The following is an 18,202-nucleotide window of genomic DNA, read 5'->3' as shown; positions in this document are numbered from 1 at the left end:
GGAACTAAATAAATGTGTACAAAAGAGACTTACTGCTTGAGGGTTATGGGATTCAGATAGCTGGACAACTGACCACTACTTGATTGACAGTAAACTGTTACTGGTTGTCAACCTGTCTTAATAAAGTAAGCCTAGTGATAAATCTGGTGTCAAGTTGGGTGCTGTGGCTGAGCATGGCTGTGAGTGAATTTCCTGGAAAAAATAGAATTTAAAATCAATTTAGGATAGCCAATTGTAGTTTAGCAGCTGCACCCTGGAGAGACAGGAGCACAAGTGAGGGGGACCTTCAGGGAGAAGCCAGTGCATTGGGAGCCTGTGGAATGAATTCAGTTGAGTGCACTTTGTTCTTATAGCATGAAACACAACAGGTCAGAAAACAATGAACAGAACTGTTTTTGAACAAATGTCTTATCCATGTTTTCAGCCTCTGGGGCCTTGGCTTACTCTGCTAATACACAGAGGTAGAACTAAAGTAATCCTGACATCCAAGTCCCACTAGGGTCCAAACTCTAGGCAGCATTAAGCAACTTAGCCTTTTCCTCATCTTCACTCACTAGGTTTCCCCTAGTATCCAGCAGAGGATGGAAGTTATCCTTGGCCCTCCTTTTATTGCTAATGTATTGTAAAAGTTATTTTTATTATCTCTTATGGCAGTGTGACCAGATTTAGTCCCATCTCTGCCTTCGCCTTTCTAACTTTCTACATAACCTAACAACATCCTTGTACTTTACATAGGGTGACAGCCCTTTTTTCCACAGGTGATAAATTCTCTTTTTTACCCTGAGTTCCAGCACTATCTCCCTGTTCAGCCAGGCTGCTCTTGTTCCCCACTGGCTTGATTTTTGGCACACAGGGATTGCCTGCACCTGTGCCTTCAGGATTTCATTCTTGAAGTGTCTAGCCTTCCTGCTTCCCTTTGTCCTTCAGTAATGTTTCCCTAGGAATTCTGCATCCTAAACAGGCCAAAGTCAGCCCTCCAGAAGTCCAAGGTGGAAGTTTTGCTAACCTTCTTCCTGACCTCTCCAAGGACTGAAAATTCAATCATTTTGTGATTCCTTTGCCCATGATGGCCTCCAGCCATCACATCACCCATGTGTCCTTCTCTGTTGTGAGCAGCACATTTAGCCAGGCATCTCTCCTAGCTGGCTCACTCACCAGCTGGGTTAGGAAGTGATCTTCCACATCCTCCAAGAACCTCCTGGGTTGTTTCTTCTCTGATGTGTTGCGCTTCCAGCAGACATCGGGTAGGTTGAAGTCCCCCACGAGAACAACGGCAAGCGAAGAACACATCAACTGTAGTTTCACCCTGGCTGGGTGGTATATAACAGACTCAGGATATCAGCTTGGTTGGCCTTCCCCCTGATCTTTACTCACAAACGTAAAGCCTTCTCACTCACAACTTTGAGTTCAAGGCAGTCGATGCACCCTGTGACATACAACATAACCCAGCCACCTCTTTTTCCTTGCCTATCCCTTCTGAAGGGCCTGTAGCCATCCATTGCAGCACTCCAGCCATGTGAATCATTCCACCACTGCTGCTGTATAAACTGACCTATGGTCAAAGCCCCCAAATTCTGGCACTGACACCAGTCACAGAGACAGGAATTAGTGAGATTTTTCTGATGTAACCATTGTCATTGATTGTGACTGGCAAGGTCAGGTGACTACCTTCTGTAAGAGTTTTTATCTCTTTGACAGATTGCTCATTGCAGCATTGGGTCTGGGAAGAGAAGACAGTTGGCCTACTGCACTATTTCATTACTTTAATATTAATGAAATTGTATAAACACATTATAGTCACAGAATCACAGAATCACAGAATCCCAAGGGTTGGAAGGGACCTCAAAAGATCATCTAGTCCAACCCCCCTGCAAGAGCAGGGTAACCTACAGTACATCACACAGGAACTTGTCCATGCGGGCCTTGAATATCTCCAGTGTAGGAGACTCCACAACCCCCCTGGGCAACCTGTTCCAGTGCTCTGTGTCAAGGGAGTTGTACAGATTAGATGGAAACAGCCAAACATTGACTTAGACCCATGAACAGATCTTTATATTCTGAGACAGTTGCCAAAATTGTGACTGTTTTCATCATACTCTTCTACACAGAGAAATAAAATCTCTGCTAAACATGTTAAATTTCCATTAATGTGTATGAATATGTAAAAAGAAAAAGGGTTTGGCTTGACATACATATGGTTGTCATTATTATAGTTAAGTATACACATACCCAAACACAGGAGGATGCTGCTAAAGAAAGCCTATCCTCATTTTCTGCTTCAGTCTCTCAACATGGCTTAAGCTGACAAAAGGATTAATAACCTTGTCACATCACAGAGGTTAGAAGTCACAAATTGACACTGCTCCCATTGCAATAACTGTAGGAATGGGAATAAAGGCAAAGAGATGAAGAGACCATTTTGATAGTGTTCTTCATAGCTATTTATTCATTAAACCAGTAGAATTTTAAACACATCAGTTCATTGTTCAACCCCCTGGCTAAATATCATGTGCTTGAGGTAGCTAGACTCAGATGAAGTGCAAACGCCTCATGGTATGTGATACAAATCCCATCTGTGCTGATTCACACAGGCATTTTACAGCCCACAGCTACTCTTCAGCTCAAACTGCAGCAGCACATAGATCCTCGAGGTTCGTTTACCCCAAGGTCCATGGTTCATTCCTCAATGTACCAGTCAAGGCAGCAGCCTGCACATGAGCTTCCATTGCAAAAAAGAAATTGCGTGTGGGACCTTGATATGATTGAGAAGATAGCCTAGTAAATATGATTAGACAACACCACATCTTAGGCAAGTCAGCATCAGCAGCTTTTGATGTATAAGCTGTCCACACAGTGGACTGGGGCATTAACATTGAATGGTACCTTCACCAAGTAAAGCTTTACACTAATCAAGAAATTGCAATTGTGTGATAAATTTTGAGGCATAATTATTACAAGGTGCACAAATCAGGCAGTTTAGTCCAGCAACAGCTACATGAGTAGAGGACAGATAATACATTGATATGCATTGATATGCGTCTTTATTTCCTGCTGCTACCCAGTTTCCCTGTAGTTTTTATACTATTTAAGCTATATCATCTTAAAAGCAAATATGATTAACATGCTAATCATCATTCTGCTAAAACAAGGATGACCTAGTCCCTTGAATTTAGAATTCATTTCTAGCTAGCGTTCATGTGCACCAAGACCACTGTCATAATACAATATAATCCTCACCGGTTTGTATGCATGCATGAGTGGAGGAGACTTACATCTCCTGCACTCTTTAGGCCTGCATCCTGCCCACTACATAACAAATTTCAACAGTACCCTGCTCCTTTAAGCAGCAGGAAGCAGGAAAATACAAGTCTGGCATTCCTCCCAGGTCCTAAAAAAACACATACCTGGCTACACAGTTTAATGAACACATTCCAACTATGAGTAACATTTGTATAACTACATGCATGATAAAGCATTGGGTATTTTAGTTTTGTCACAGTACCTTCAGGACACGAATTGTTCATGCCATAACAGTGTGATTGTGACACTGGTAGTGGCTGCATCCTGAGCAGTTTGCTCTGATACCCAGGGAGTGACTGGAGCTGGAGCTTGCTTTCAGGTTTGAGTTCCAATGCTACTGCCAGAAGTTGGACTTAAGTGTGCAATCTGCCTTGAAAGATAAAGTTATTTCACAAAGCAGCAATCTTTATGTAAAATTCCCTTTGGGTATGCTCCTGAGAGGCAGCCGGCCCTTGCTGCTCAACAGGAAGCCTGTTGGTATCAGCAGTTTGGAGAATGGCCTTTGCTGAAACACAAGCCAGGATTCCCTGGCCAAGGTTGTCTGTGTTGGATCACTGCCTCAAAACAGGGTACAATGGGGCTGCAGGAGGCTCTTTATTCCAGAGAATGGAGGAAAAGTCATCTTGTGTATGTGTGTGTTTTTCAATCTTTGGAGCTGATTGCATTAGGTGATGTATGTGGTTGGTCACATCACAGTGAATTACCAACACGAACATTTCATGGCGATAAGGTTCATGGATCACTGGAGACACAAAAGACTTTCTTTGTTTAAGTGCCCAGAAAGAAGTCGCTGTCTGGCAATTTTATTTTTCCTTGAATAAATCACGTGAAACTAGAGACTTGTCTCCCACTGTGTAAGTGACATTTTAAAACTCTGGGGTAAACAGGAGAGGATTAATGATTATGCAAGCACTGCATTTCACAGAGGGCAGGATCCCAAACACCCTCGCTTTTGTTAGGTGGCAGATCAAAATCTGCAAAGTTCTGGATGAAATTAATTCTCATGAAATCCAGACACACAGGAGGGAAACACCACTTATACTGAACTCTGTGGCTGCGCCTGAACATACCATGTGGATCATAAGGTCCTGAAGATTGTATTTTCCTTCTGTATAATTGGCTTTTATGATCAATAAACAATGTGGAACGAGATAAGCCCTTATGATCGCAGAGCCCTCCAGCAGTACTGTGGAACACAGAATCAAGTTGGTTTAAAAATACTATTTTAAGATGACCTAGCTTTAAAGAAGTTGCTAGTTTTGATCCCAAGCATTAACATAACCTAAAAGTGACATGTGAGGTATGTCAGCTTTACAGAAGAATCCATGATGCTGGATTTGTGTGTTTTTCTGACTTTTATCATAGAATACAGAAAATATTTTTGAAATGGCAAACAAAAAGAATGAATAAAGTAATTGAAAAGTCATATTCAGTGGACTAAGTACATCAACCACTACACAAGCTACATAAGATGTAGCTTATCAAGTTCCTGTTCTCCCCTCTTTTAGCACTTTCAAGTTGACAGCTTCTTTTTTTGAATCAAGAACTTCACGTTTAAGCAATAGCTCTGCTAAGCTAGCTGTGGTAAATGGAAACAAACCAGATCACTATCCTACCATAGAATCACAGAACAGCTGAGGTTGGAAGGCACCTCTGAAGGTCATTTCCCCAGCTCCCCTACTCACACGGGGTCACTTAGAGCCACTTACCTAGGACCATGCCCAGACAGATTTTGAATGTCTCAAGAGAGCAAGACTCCACAACATTCCTGGGCAGCCTGTGCCACTGCTCCATCACCATCACAGCGATGTTTGAACTAGGTATCTTTAAAGCTCCCTTCTAACCCAGACCATCCTGTGATTCTATGGAAATGTCCACAGTCACGGGGCTTTTAGCAACCTGAGCTAATGAAAGTTTTTCCTGCCTACAGCAGGCTAGATGATCTTTAAAGGTCCCTTACATCCCAAACTATTCTATGATACTATGAAAAGTGTTTCCTGATGATCTGAGAGAGACTCCTGTGTTCCAGTTTATTGTCCAGTCTCTGGACACCACTGAAAAGAGCTCCATCTCCTGTATATCCTCCATTCGGATATCTGTACACATTGATAAAAACCCACTCCGAGCCTTCTCTTCTCCAAGCTTAAGCTCTCTCAGCCTTTCCTCGCATGTGAGATGCTCCAGACCAGGATACTGCGCTGGACCCTTTCTGCAAAGGCACACTGCTGGCTTATGTCCAACTCGTGGTCCAGGACTCCCCCCGAATAATCCTACCTCTGTGGCAATCATGCAGCTTACAAGTAACATTTATCAGTCCAGAAGAACCGTGACTAAATAATAGCACGCTAATTTCTCAGAGACTTAGCTACTTGAAACCCAGCCAGCTAAAAAAGGTTGACGTGCTAATGCAATCATTTCTATTGAGTTTTCTGAATGGTGATAAGTAAGAGTTGTGGAGTCCAGGAGGTTCCTGGCTTCGTAATAACCAATGTCAGTAGTTCAAATAATGTTATCTACTTAGGGGCTGTTTCTTGTAAAGCAAGGCATGGTATGGAAAGCTATGCCATGTACATTTCAAATGGTTTACCTCCTCGATTAATCCGCCCAAAATAAAAATTCATTTGATTGCATGATCCTTAATATTTACTTTGCATGTGTTATTATGGTGGTATTGTGATCCGCACCGTAGTTTCCAAGCTGAGCCATACACACACTGCAGCTACCCACAGGAGCTGAGAAATGACACTAACTCTATTTTACCACTGGGTGGCGACCTCTTAAAAATTATAAAGGCTGGAAGTATGATGCCTGATCTTTTAATTCCGGTACAACTAAAGAAAGTCAGACTTTGATACTTCTGAACAGCAGAGGCAAAGTAATTCTAAAGGAAAAAAATATCTAGAAGTCTGCTTTCTGAGCGTAAGACATCCCAGCAGATCTGGCTACACTGAAAACAAATCATTTTATAACGTCACCTGTGCCAAAGTGTTCAAATGCTGCAAAGTTTATTATGACTTAGAAGCAGCAAACAGCTTTCAACACAGCCAGATATAACTCACAGCTTTGGAGAAATGTTTTAGGTGTTCAAGGCCAGGTAGGATGGGTCTTTGAGCAACCTGGTCCAGTGGAAGATGTCCCTGTCCACGGCAGGCAGGGGGAACTAGATGGTCTCTAAGGTCCTCTTCAACCCAAACCATTCTATAATTCCACAAAGCCAAACAATTAGGTTTTCAGGCTTCACAGCATCACAGAATGACGAGTCTAACATGTAGCCTTAAAACACCACTGTCCGTACAGGAGCATTGCTGAATACTCTGAGTTCACTTACCTAGCTGAGCTATCAAGTTTATCAAATGAGAGTTAGGTGTAGGTTAGGTACAAAATTAGCATCCAGTCTTGCGTCCCTAGATGGGAAAGGTTTAAGAAAGTTTACAAAAGTGATACCTCGTGAGATGCATGCGTTATTGTACTGCATCTATTTGGAAAGGTACTTGTAGTTCAAGGATAATTCTGATTCATGTTGAAATACGACTGGAGAAGTCTTTTATATATAGCTGTGCTTCTCTTTAAGTTTTTAAGGACTCTTTAAAAACTCCAGCAACACTGAGCTCCACATTTGGCCTGGATGGCCCCGCAGTCCTGCAGCAAAACACCTAGATTTAATTTAAGGTGCCCACTACCTTTTCCCAACCCAATCAGGAGCCACAAGACATGCCCATTTCCTTTTGACAACAACTAAACACAGAGATATGGTTTTCAGTGAATAAGATAAATAAATTGAGCCCGGACTCTGCCAACTGCAAACAAAAGCACATGAGCAAAGGTTGGCACCACACCCGGCTGCCTTTACCTCTTTTATTTTCATTTAGTCAGCTTAGTTACAGCTGAACAGCTTGTGATATGCCTTCTTGCAGTCACAGGGCGTGCTGCAAAGGTCACAGGACCAAATGGACAAGGGTGTTTTTGGTTCTCCAGAATCTTCCATCTTCTGCTTATCCGAACAAGATAAGAAAATAAGTGCTGTAATTTTTTGAGTTCATAAGACAGTGTTCAAAGTATGAAACAATAAAAAAGCAATACCATAGAAGGGGAGAAAAAGTCCTTAGCTACAAGACTGCCGCTCCTCTACCAGGGAACTGTTTCCAAAATGTTTGTCCATATGTAACACGTCATTAGGACAGTAGTAACTGGTGCAAGGCATCTCACAGACTTTCTTCTTTCTTGCTGGCTTTTGGATTTCACTGGGAAACGTAACCCTCTGGATGCTGTGGAAATGCATAATCACCCTTCTGAGCAATCACTTGGCTTACAGCCGAGACATTCTTGCCTTTGCTAAGCAAAATGGAAAGGAATTATGACCACAATAAAGCGTTCAGCTTACTAATTGCTATTTAATTGCTGTTCAGCATTCCCAATGCATTAACTAGCAATGATGGTGTTACATAAATACTTAAAAGCACCAGCCAACTCTTTAGAATGCATAATGTGTCTGAGTGCATGTGTATGTGTGTTCACGTGCATGTTTGGTGGCACTGCACATGAAAAGGGTTCCTTTCCCCACGTTGCATGACACACAGGCATGAAGCATGTGTGTCCCCTCCATATGGATGTCCCTTACATATGGATGTCCCCTCCAAAGGAATAGCCATCGACTCTGGGTGGTTCTTTCCTACAGACTCCATGTCCCCAAAGGATGCATATACATTCCTACTCCAGAGTTCTCTGACAGTGGGCCTCCATTTCTTTAAGTGAAAATCCTGGGTTTTGCTTCCTCCCCCATCCAGAAACACCCTGTTCAAACTGTTCAGCTTCACTGGAAATGCAGTCTGAAAATGCAGCATGACAAAAAAAAATTAAAACAAAGGCAGAGAAGAATCATTTCCTCTTCTGTAAATGCAGGGAACAAGGAAGACAGGGAACTAATTAAAACCTGAAGAGATTCAGTGTTTTGAGGAATAGCTGTCAACAAAATCCAGTTCAGCTCTTGAAGAATGCTCATTTTTCCATGAAAAATCATTTCTATCTCTGCCTGCCTGCCTTGTTAAGAGCTTCTATGTACCAGGCCATCCACACACAGAGGACAGACCTGGAGCAGTTATAATCTCAGGATGGGTTAAAGACCATTCCTTGGGAATGTATTGGATGTGTTGGGGGCAAGCTGGTGTGACCTGTGACCTCTCTGTGTACCAAGCACCTCTGCCTTCATCCCCTTGCATTGTTGTCAATGCACAGGGAACAGCACACACAGGGAGAGCTGCGGGAAGTAATGGGACCAAGACCATAGGGCACCCTACAATGTACATCCAAAGCCCAGACGGTCAGTCTGAGGCAATGGCTTCCCAGGAGCAAAGTGTGGTTGTGGTTATAGTGAGCTGAGAGGTAGCTGCTGGGCTGCATTTCCAATGCTTTCAGAGCAGTACGAATCCTGAGAGCATCCTCAGCTTTGTGCACATTAGGAGCATGGACCTGCCTTTCTCATCCCCCCACTCTGTGTCTCAGTCTGGTACTGACAGGTTAACAGCTAATCCACATTATGTGAATCTTATTTGACTGTCCTCTGCAGGCGCTAATAAAAAGAAGAAACACTGATCCAGAAATCCCATCAGTATTGACCCATCAGTAACAGTCAAGACGCCTTCCCTGTGAACCATGCGCACATGCCAGTATTCCTCACCCCTTTCCATCTGCAGCCTCCGTTTTGCAGCATAAGGGGTGAGCCGCTATAGCAAGTGGGCACTGCAAAGAGCTGAAGAAGGACACTCACTGTGGGAGCACTAGCATCCGCAGATGTCGCAGTGGATATGGATGTGTCAGGTGTGGATGACATTTTAGTTAAGATAGGGCTAAGGACTATGTAGATCTGAATGAATTTTCTGCCACAATCTTCCTGTCTCATTCATGACAAATTACTTAATCTGCAAAAAAGGGAATTAATTAATTCCTTTTAGAACTCCTTTGGGGCAGAGACTTTCTGTCTGGGCCGGAGCTGTGTAGTACTGACTACCAAGAATTCTGGACTTATTGAGTCTCTTGACATGCCTGTAACATATAAAGAAACAATAATGTAGCAGTCATGGGAAATTTTCTTAGTAACCCATAGATTATCTGGTTTGAGGGATTATTTTGGTTATTGAATCTGACTTCATATATACCATGAATTAGGAGGTTTTCATGAACAATTTCTTGCTTGAATTAGAGCCTCTTTTCTATAAATAATTCTATTACCAGCTTAAAACTGAAACGATTTTATAAAAAATTACATCTTATTTATAATCTCAGTTTGCTGCCATCCCATCCCAGATCTTGTTATATCTTTCTCTACTAGATCAAGGAACCTGAGATCAAAGTTTTGTCATGCTGTGGCTCCTTTGTTAAACTAAATAGATTGAACTCCTCTTGTCTTACCCTATGAGGTATATTTTGCAGTGCTTTAATCATTCTTGTATGATCTTGTATGATCAGTCCTCTCTCTAATCATTACCAGATAAATGAACTAAATGTTCTTTTAGAAGTGGCTACACCAGTGGATTGAGGGAGGCAGTATGCCTTCCCCCGTCATTCTCACCTTTCTTCTGCTCACACATCAAGGTTTATAGTAGCTATTTTGGCCACTAGAAGCTTGCAAAGGCTTGCCCTTCATGGTCTGCTTGCCCTGTCATCTTCATAAGAACTAATTTTTGTTTGGACACACTGTTTGATGTGACCAGAAGACCAAGACTGGTCTCTATCTGTAACGTATCTTCCTCAGTTTTTACCCGCTCCCTCCAGTCTTTGCATCAGCTCAAGTTTCCAGCAATCATTAAGACTGTGAATTATTTTTTCTTCCATGTCATTGATGGAAAACGTTAAATGCCATGAAAATACAACCCAGTTCATCTGAGATTTTACTGGTAATGCAACCATGCAAATGTCCCACTGACACTCTGGACCTGTCAAGTTGTAACTACTAAAAATATGTACATTTTTTTTTTTAATTCTTTTAATAAAAACCCTAGGGTCTTTCCATGAATATTTCTGTGCATAAACCTTTTTTATGCCTTACAGGTCATACTCTATAGTAAAGGCATTTAAGGATCATTTTTTCCCCCTGCAATTTCTCCATCCTGTGTTTAAAACTGAAATCTAAATGCATTTGGAAGGGAGAAACTACACCTGTTCTCACGTGTCCTGTAAAGGGGCAGGGGCATAGCTCAGTAAGTGCCAAGACAGCACCCAAATCCTGTCTAGACGCAAGCCAGACCAACTCCACATCAGCAACAGCAAGGATAGCTGGGAGCAGGCTCTCCTTGCAGAGGTTGTGCTCCCAGAGGAGCACATATCCGCACCTAGGTCTCCCTGCTTCAAGGACTCTGCAGCCTCCCTCCAACCTGATAGCTTTGGCTTGCTCTTGGACTGCCACTAGTACTGTAACCAGCTCCTTAATTTTTCCATCTTATTTGCAGACACCAATGTTCTGGTGTTCAGACAGGACACCACAGGTTTACCCAGGCAGTTTTTAACCTGCTCTCCTTTTTCCATGAACAAGTGAGAAATCTGTGAAACCTGTTTGCAAGTAAGCAGTGAGAGCTTCTCCTCATCTTGTTGTAAGGGGACCCAGCCACGCTAGGGTGGTTCACAGCTGAACCTCTGAACTGAATGGGCAGACCATAAATGCTAGTTCTTGCTCCATGATCTAAAACTTCTCAGCTACAGCCTTCTGCTGCAATTTAATCACTGAATTTTTATTGCTAATCGCTAATCTGAGTTGGCAGATTTACTGCTCCAAGGCTGTGCTTGCTGCTGACAGATGTGAATGTGAATATTTGATGTCTCCTCAGATTTGTGCAGCTCGAGGGTGGGCACTTTGTTGCCCACTGTGTAAAGGAAACATCCAGGGACCGCTGCAAGTGGCTAAGCTAAGGCATTCCTTCATGTTGATTCATGCCTCTTTTAGGCTTCTATAGCTGCAAACTATCTGAACAGCATTTTTGCTTGGTTAGGAAATGACTGGCTTCAGCTCAGGCTGGAAAGGGTAAATGTTTGCGGGCACACTGTGAGTAAAGCACACATGCTGGTGTGAGATTTGGAATCCTCCCACACTGGTTTGTTCCAGACCCTGGAAACACCTGCGCTGGCCACTTCTTACAGCGCTTTTATCTACTGCTTCTTCAACAAAGCCACTAATTCCTTTAACATGCATTTTGCAGAAGTCATTTATGGCTTCAGCTTCCACAAGGCCAGATGGCTGCACTCCTCAGAGTCATTCTGGATAGGGCTGGGTTTTGGCACCTACATCCACTTACAAATCTTACTGCTGAGAAAGATCCTGCATCATCCCCAGAAAGAGGCTTTCCTCTGTATTACTCTACCTTCCTGCAGTACGTCAGGTATGGTGAAGGTGGTTACGGTCTTTGCTGGTGTCAAAATTACCCTAGGTCTATACAGGGATTGCAGTCATCCAGTATGTTTCCCAGGACCCAATAAATGCTCTCAGAAAGATCAACTTGGTATAAATTTCTTTCCTCAGTGGGATTGCTCCTCCTGTGTCCATAAAACAGCCAGTAGAGACAGATAGCCATTATTTCTCCCTTTACAACCAACTGCTTGGAAGGCTGGAAGGAATCCAAAGAGATCCCTGGCTCCAGCCTCCTGCCCTAAGGCAGTGTCAGCTGTATTTCAGGGAGGCTCTTATCTTAAAGCCGTGCATGGCAAAAGCAAACTTTCCAAGCTCTGCTTTTTAAAATGTCAAATCTAAGCTCCCTTTTTGTAGTCAAGACCTATTACTCCTTGAATTAGCTACCAAGGACGCAGGAAGCAGATTATTCTTTCTTGCAGCAATTTTGTAGGTGTTTCAAGACCATTTTGTTTCCTTCTCTTTCTTTTCCATTCTAGGTTAAAACCAGCTAACTTCTTCAGTCTGTCCTCATATATCATGCTTTCTAGGCTTCTGCTCATGCATATCAAGTACCTCCTGTAGACTCCCTTTACTTAGCCTCCCTCTTTATTAATGCCTGAAGGATTCAAACCTGGGTGCATGCTCCATTTGCCATCTCATCAATGCAGAGCAGACTTGAAGTATTGCTTTCTAGGCCACGCTACTCTTGATTCAGTGTTTTTTCTGCAGCAGCTTCAAGGCACTGTTGGTGGGTAAAAAATGAGACACAGTGTTTAGGGGACTCCAAGTATCAACATGGCATTCCTGGAGACAGGGGTCAGAATGCAACTTTAAGAAGAAAAGAGCTCAGAGGCCTGGACACAGAAGACATCATTACTTTTCTGTAGTTTTCTTGTTTTGCTTTCAGAGACTTCCTGCTGTTTCTGCAATGAACTGGAGAACAGTACATCAAATGCATTGTCAGTAAAATTACAGGGATCTTATGCTCATTAAGGATATAGACTCTTTGGTAAATTACTGTCATTCTTCACTTTCATTGACTTACTTCTGTAATGCAGTTCACCCAGACTGCAGCAATTCTCGCTGCCCTAGTTCTGCTACCGCATCCTGCCATTTGTATGAAGTCTTTGCACTACTTTCCTGGTAAGTTCCATACTACAGCAAAGTTCTTCCTAACAGCCATATTCCCATGGTCCTGAATGGTGATATCCCTGTAAATCAACAACTACCCTCCCCCTTGTTTTCCTTCAGTTCATTGAAATCATCAGGATGCTTCATTTGAGGTGAGCTGGATGGACTAGGAACATAGAAAGGATGCTTCAAGAATGGCTGAGGGAAATTCCCTGGAAAGCAGCAGAAGTTGTGTGGATAAAACCCACTGAAAATTGCACAGAATCACCTAAGAATCCTGTAAAGCTCAGTTGTGAGGCAGCCCTTGGCCTCTGGATTACGTGACAGGTTTTAAGCTAAGTGGCCAGTTGTTATTTGTAACAGATGTTTAATCCTAAAGGCTGCTGTTTGTAACTCCCTGAAAAACACTGTGACTACTTCCTGAATGTTCTGCCTACTTGCATGAGTAATTCCATATTTCATTTTACAGAGAGCATAAAGCAGTGTCACCATGAAAGGAAAAGGATTTGAAAGAAAGATGGGCTAACTCTTCGCTCCATCTCACTCTGAGAAAGCCTTTCTTCTATTGCCTTTCTTCATTGAAATGTTCTTCATTCAAAATAGAAGATGTTTAAACATATCCCAGTACTCCACAGAAAACACCAAGGGATTTAAACAGCTACACAGACATGAGCTGATCACTAGCTAATGCAAGGAGCGGTGACTCATGACTTGGGTACTCAACTCGAAAAGTAATTTCAAGGGACTGAATTTTCAAGGAGGAGCTCAGCTTTCTCTGAAAACCACAGCTGCCAAAGGAGAGGCAGAATTTACCATTCTAGCCAGCTCCGCCAGCTCTGAGCTTGGTTGAGTTCCAGGCTTGTTTTCACCCGCCTTTTAATTTCCTTTGGAAACTTCCCATCCATTTCCTAGGAAGCCATGTTTCCCATGCACTTTGCAAACCTCTGCAGGGCAGAGGTGAAGTTATATGGCTGACCAGGACTAGTCTTACCCCCGTGCTCTCCTGCAGCTTTCCCTCCTTGCCCTTCCTTTACTGTTTACATTCGCAAGCCATTTGGCAGGGGCACAAACTGGAAGTTTGGTCATGGGGATATTTGGCTTTGTGGGTAATTTTTGTTTAAAGCGGAGTGATTCATCGTCTTCAACCCCAAAGCCTGTTTGCTAAAACATCTCTAGTTACTGATCCTCTAGGTGAACCCAAACATCCATTTTCAGTAGCTCATAGTAGCGAAGGGCAGCAGCAGCCACCAGCTTTGCTCACCTCAAATGTCAGCTTCCAGCTTCCCCGAAATGCCGTACTCTCTCTCCCCCCTTTCAAAAAGGGAATGTAAGTTGATCAGTGAACAATGGCTTTGCTGTTGCAAGTATGTGAACTTCACCTACAGGGAATATTCCAGAGAAAGGAGTGATTTCTAAGCTAGCACTCAGGATTGCAGAAGGCGGCACTGTGTGAGTCACGAGCTCACTGGAAGTTCAATTGCAGAAGTGGTGTTTGCCAACAGGAACAGGATTGTAAAGAGGGAAACTCAGTTGAACTCAACCACAGCTATAAAAGGTGGTTTTTGTGACAAAATACAGAATTCTACCTGAGGGTCAGATACCCCTTTTGTAAATAATTGGTATGCTGTTAATACAAAGTGCAACATATTAAAATAATGTGAATATGCAACACAGCAGAGGCACGGACACAAGAGAAAGGTGCTCCACTTATGAGAGGAAGGCACTTTTGGTGCCTTTTGCCAGGGGAAATGTTTTAAACCACGTGCGTATCCTGCAGTGAAGTCTCCTCATTCTGAAAAGGTTAGTCTGGTGTCTGCCTACATTAGGTCTTAGCTAAGTCACATTTGTAAAACACTTGGAGTTCCTCACATAATGAATGGTACCACATGAATGTGAAAATGTGGTTGATCTCTATTAAAGATAAACCACTCTTTGGACTGGATATCCCTATAATAATGGAAAAAAAAAAAATCCTTTACTCAGCCCTCTTTAACACATGGGCTCAGGATATTAATTCATTCAGGTTTGCAATATTTTGTAAACTCTTAGTTCTTTGAAGTCATGTTTTGTTTTCAGAGATTCGTCTAAAACAATGAACTCTAATGCATCCCAAACCCACGGTTTAAGCATATCCTAACTTTTGAGATGTTACATATTTCAATTTTGTTGTTAAACCAGACCGATTGGTAACAAAACCTTGATCTCAAAGCAACCCTTTGACTTTAACAGAGAAATAACCTTTTAAACTATCATAAGTTCTGGCGCCAAGATTCTGCCATGGCCTGTGTTACGAAAATAATATAATCTGCATCAATAAACAGTACTGAGTTAGTGCTGATAGTCTGATAAGAGCATAGATAACAAGCACATCATGCCAGTTTATAATAGCTCCCTGCAATATATTTGCAAGAGAATGATAAACTGCTTGTATACTTTTTATAGGACTCTCATATGATAGCATGTATCACCCAGCACTATCTGATGCGTAAACTTAATTTCAGTGTATTTGCCTGTCAAACAATCAGGTTTATGGTGCCCACATGCAGTCACAGTGATCTGAGCAAAGGTCCATCCAGGCCAGTAGCCAGCCTCTGTGGCACTCAGTAGCAGATGTTTATGAAGAATAAAGTGAGTGCACAATTATATTCCTGCACTATACCCTACAGACCCTAACAATTTTGCTGGGGACTACCTGAGACAGAGATCTAACCCGTATCTTTGTATTTAATAGGTTTTGACGGGTTATTTTTACCTGCAAATTTATTCATAACACTTTTCTCAACCTACTTATATGCTTTGTCTCCACAGCACCCTATGATGATGAGTTTCACAGTTTAACTCATTGGCTATGAAGAACACATCCAGATTGCTTTAAAAAAACAGCTTTCTCAAATCTTTTGCATAGAGGGAGAAAACAATTGTGTCCTGCTCACCCTTCTTTGCTGTTCATGATCTTGAATAGCTGTGTTATCCTTTACTGCACTTTTTCCCAAGCAAATCTGTCTAATCTCATCTTGAACAAAAACCTTTCCAAAACTCTGATCATCTTTTCACCTTTTTCTATACCTTTTCTAGCCCTGCCATACTTTCCCTGAAATAAGGACCAGAATTGCCTTCAAACAAAGTCAAACTGTGGTCACATCATGAGCTTGCAGTTTTCAGTTTTGCTCTCTGTTCCTTTACTGATAAATCTTCACATTTTATTTACCCTTCTGGACTACCATGGACTACTGAGTTGGCATTCATGCTGAAATAGCCAACACAACAGTTTCAAGCTCTCTTGACTGAACAGTAATAACTTCTGGAGAGTTTACCATTGTAAGGATTGTCTTCCCTGGATCCATTACTGCACGGATTTTGAATTTTATCTGCCATTTTATTTGCCAAGTCTTGAGACTGTTGTGTAAACTCTGACTTTTATGAATAATCAATAGACTTTCACCTTGACCTCCGCTGACTTTTCACTGGGAGCCACTTCCTGCACTTGGGAAACTGACCATTCATTACCCTTTGGATGTTTTTGCTTTGTCTTTTGAACGACTAACGATTCATGAGAGGACTATTTCTCTTGTCCAATTTAATAATTTATTTCCCAAGTAGCAAGGGAATCATTCTGTTTAGATCTGGTTGCTGTGGAAGACACAACTTCTTAATCCCATGCCCTTTATATATTTACAGCCTCATTCTTCACACCCAGAATTAAAAGGAAATGTCTTTTCTTAAACTTAACATCTCTGGATCCTGCAGTCAAATCCGCATCATTTTATAACACACACAGTGGCAGCTGCACACTCAACTTAAAGCATTGGTTTGGCTGTATAGTCCTATGGTCCAATGATACCACAGTCTGGAAGCACAATAAAGCTATCAGTGTATACACCAGTAATTATTTGTTTTCCATGAGTAGCAGGAAATACAGACTTTTACACGTATAAAACTTGGAGCATAAAAGCAGAAAAACCTCAGAGTTACTGTACAGTGGCTGAGATCAGCAGGAACCATTGGTATACTCCACTGACTGTTAGATATCAGCAGTCCAATAAGAAAGCTTTTCCATCCTCAGCAGATTTTCTCAATTGGGAAATTAAATGTCCTTTCATCCACCAGCCATGGATCAGGATCAGCCTTAGTACATTACTACTTAAAATGCCAGTATAGGATTTGTTAATAGGTGTTGAGTCATGCTTATAATGCAGGTAACAATAAACACAGGCTGTCAACCCTACACTGATTCATTATTGGGCCATTTTCTCCGACTGTACCAAATGAGATTGCTTGCCCATCACAGAGCATACAACATGCATAAATACTTACATCCAAACCTGTTTTATGATGCATGTCACTTTTGAAGACATACCATCACACCTTATTCCCTTCTGGCAGATTACCCTGCTGCATCTATAACCAACACAGAGCATTTATGTTCTACTCCTTAGCTGCTGGAAGACCTACTCCTTCTACCTTTCATCCCTGATGAAATTTACAGTTGAAAGCCACCAGCACTTGCAGCAATCATAGCAAATGCACAAAGATTTAACTTTATTCCTCATGCTCTGGGTAGGGGAAAGAAGGGGGATTGGCTCAAGGTGCCTTCTTGGGTATTTTCAGAAGCAGACCATCAATCAGGTACTGGCCTTGTGCAGCCTGACATCACTTTCTGTGGAGCTGGCAGTGTGTGTAAACACACTGTGGGAGACATCCATCCAACAGCTTTCCTAGACCAGTAAAAAGCAGAGTTGTTTAACACATGAAAGAGCCAACTCCTCTCACATATGAAGATGGGAAATTAAAATGTAGATGATGTAGAAAGTTCAGGATTTGGAGAGGGTGAGAACGAAGGATCTTTTACCTTTACCTTACCTGGCAGCTACATACAGCTGAGCAGAGGACAGCAGCCACCACATGATGTGAATGGAGTTACCAGGGAAGGTGACAGAGCAGGGATTAAAAACTATTGGTGCTCACTGAGATTGCTCCAAGCCCAAGACAAAACAAGGCTGATACATTGAACTGGAGAGAGACCTGTGTGCTATTTCTTAAAGCTCTGCTTCTGCCACATTTGGCAGAGTGAACTGTTTGTCCCTAGTAGTGCCTTGAGCACCCAGACATCTTTTGTACGAGTGTTAAAAACATCAGATTAACTCTCTCTCCCCAAGGAATCTAATAAAATTATAGGCCAGTCTTATTCCTGATTTAATTATACACAGTACTCTTAAATTTAAGCTAAGTTAAGCTATTCCTATAGTGTATGATTAGTTGTGGATAGGAGACAGCTTCAGAAACCTCTGAAAGCTGCGTCTTTACCTGGGTCATCAGTGTCAGAAAGAAGGCCTGCAAACACAAAAAATTACCATTTATATGGCTGTTCCTAATGAATAAAGCTTTTAGGATATTTAT

The sequence above is a fragment of the Lathamus discolor genome, chromosome 2 (assembly GCF_037157495.1).
Source record: "Lathamus discolor isolate bLatDis1 chromosome 2, bLatDis1.hap1, whole genome shotgun sequence".
In the NCBI taxonomy this organism is placed as follows: domain Eukaryota; kingdom Metazoa; phylum Chordata; class Aves; order Psittaciformes; family Psittacidae; genus Lathamus; species Lathamus discolor.
Note: the sequence above shows the minus strand (reverse complement) of the source record.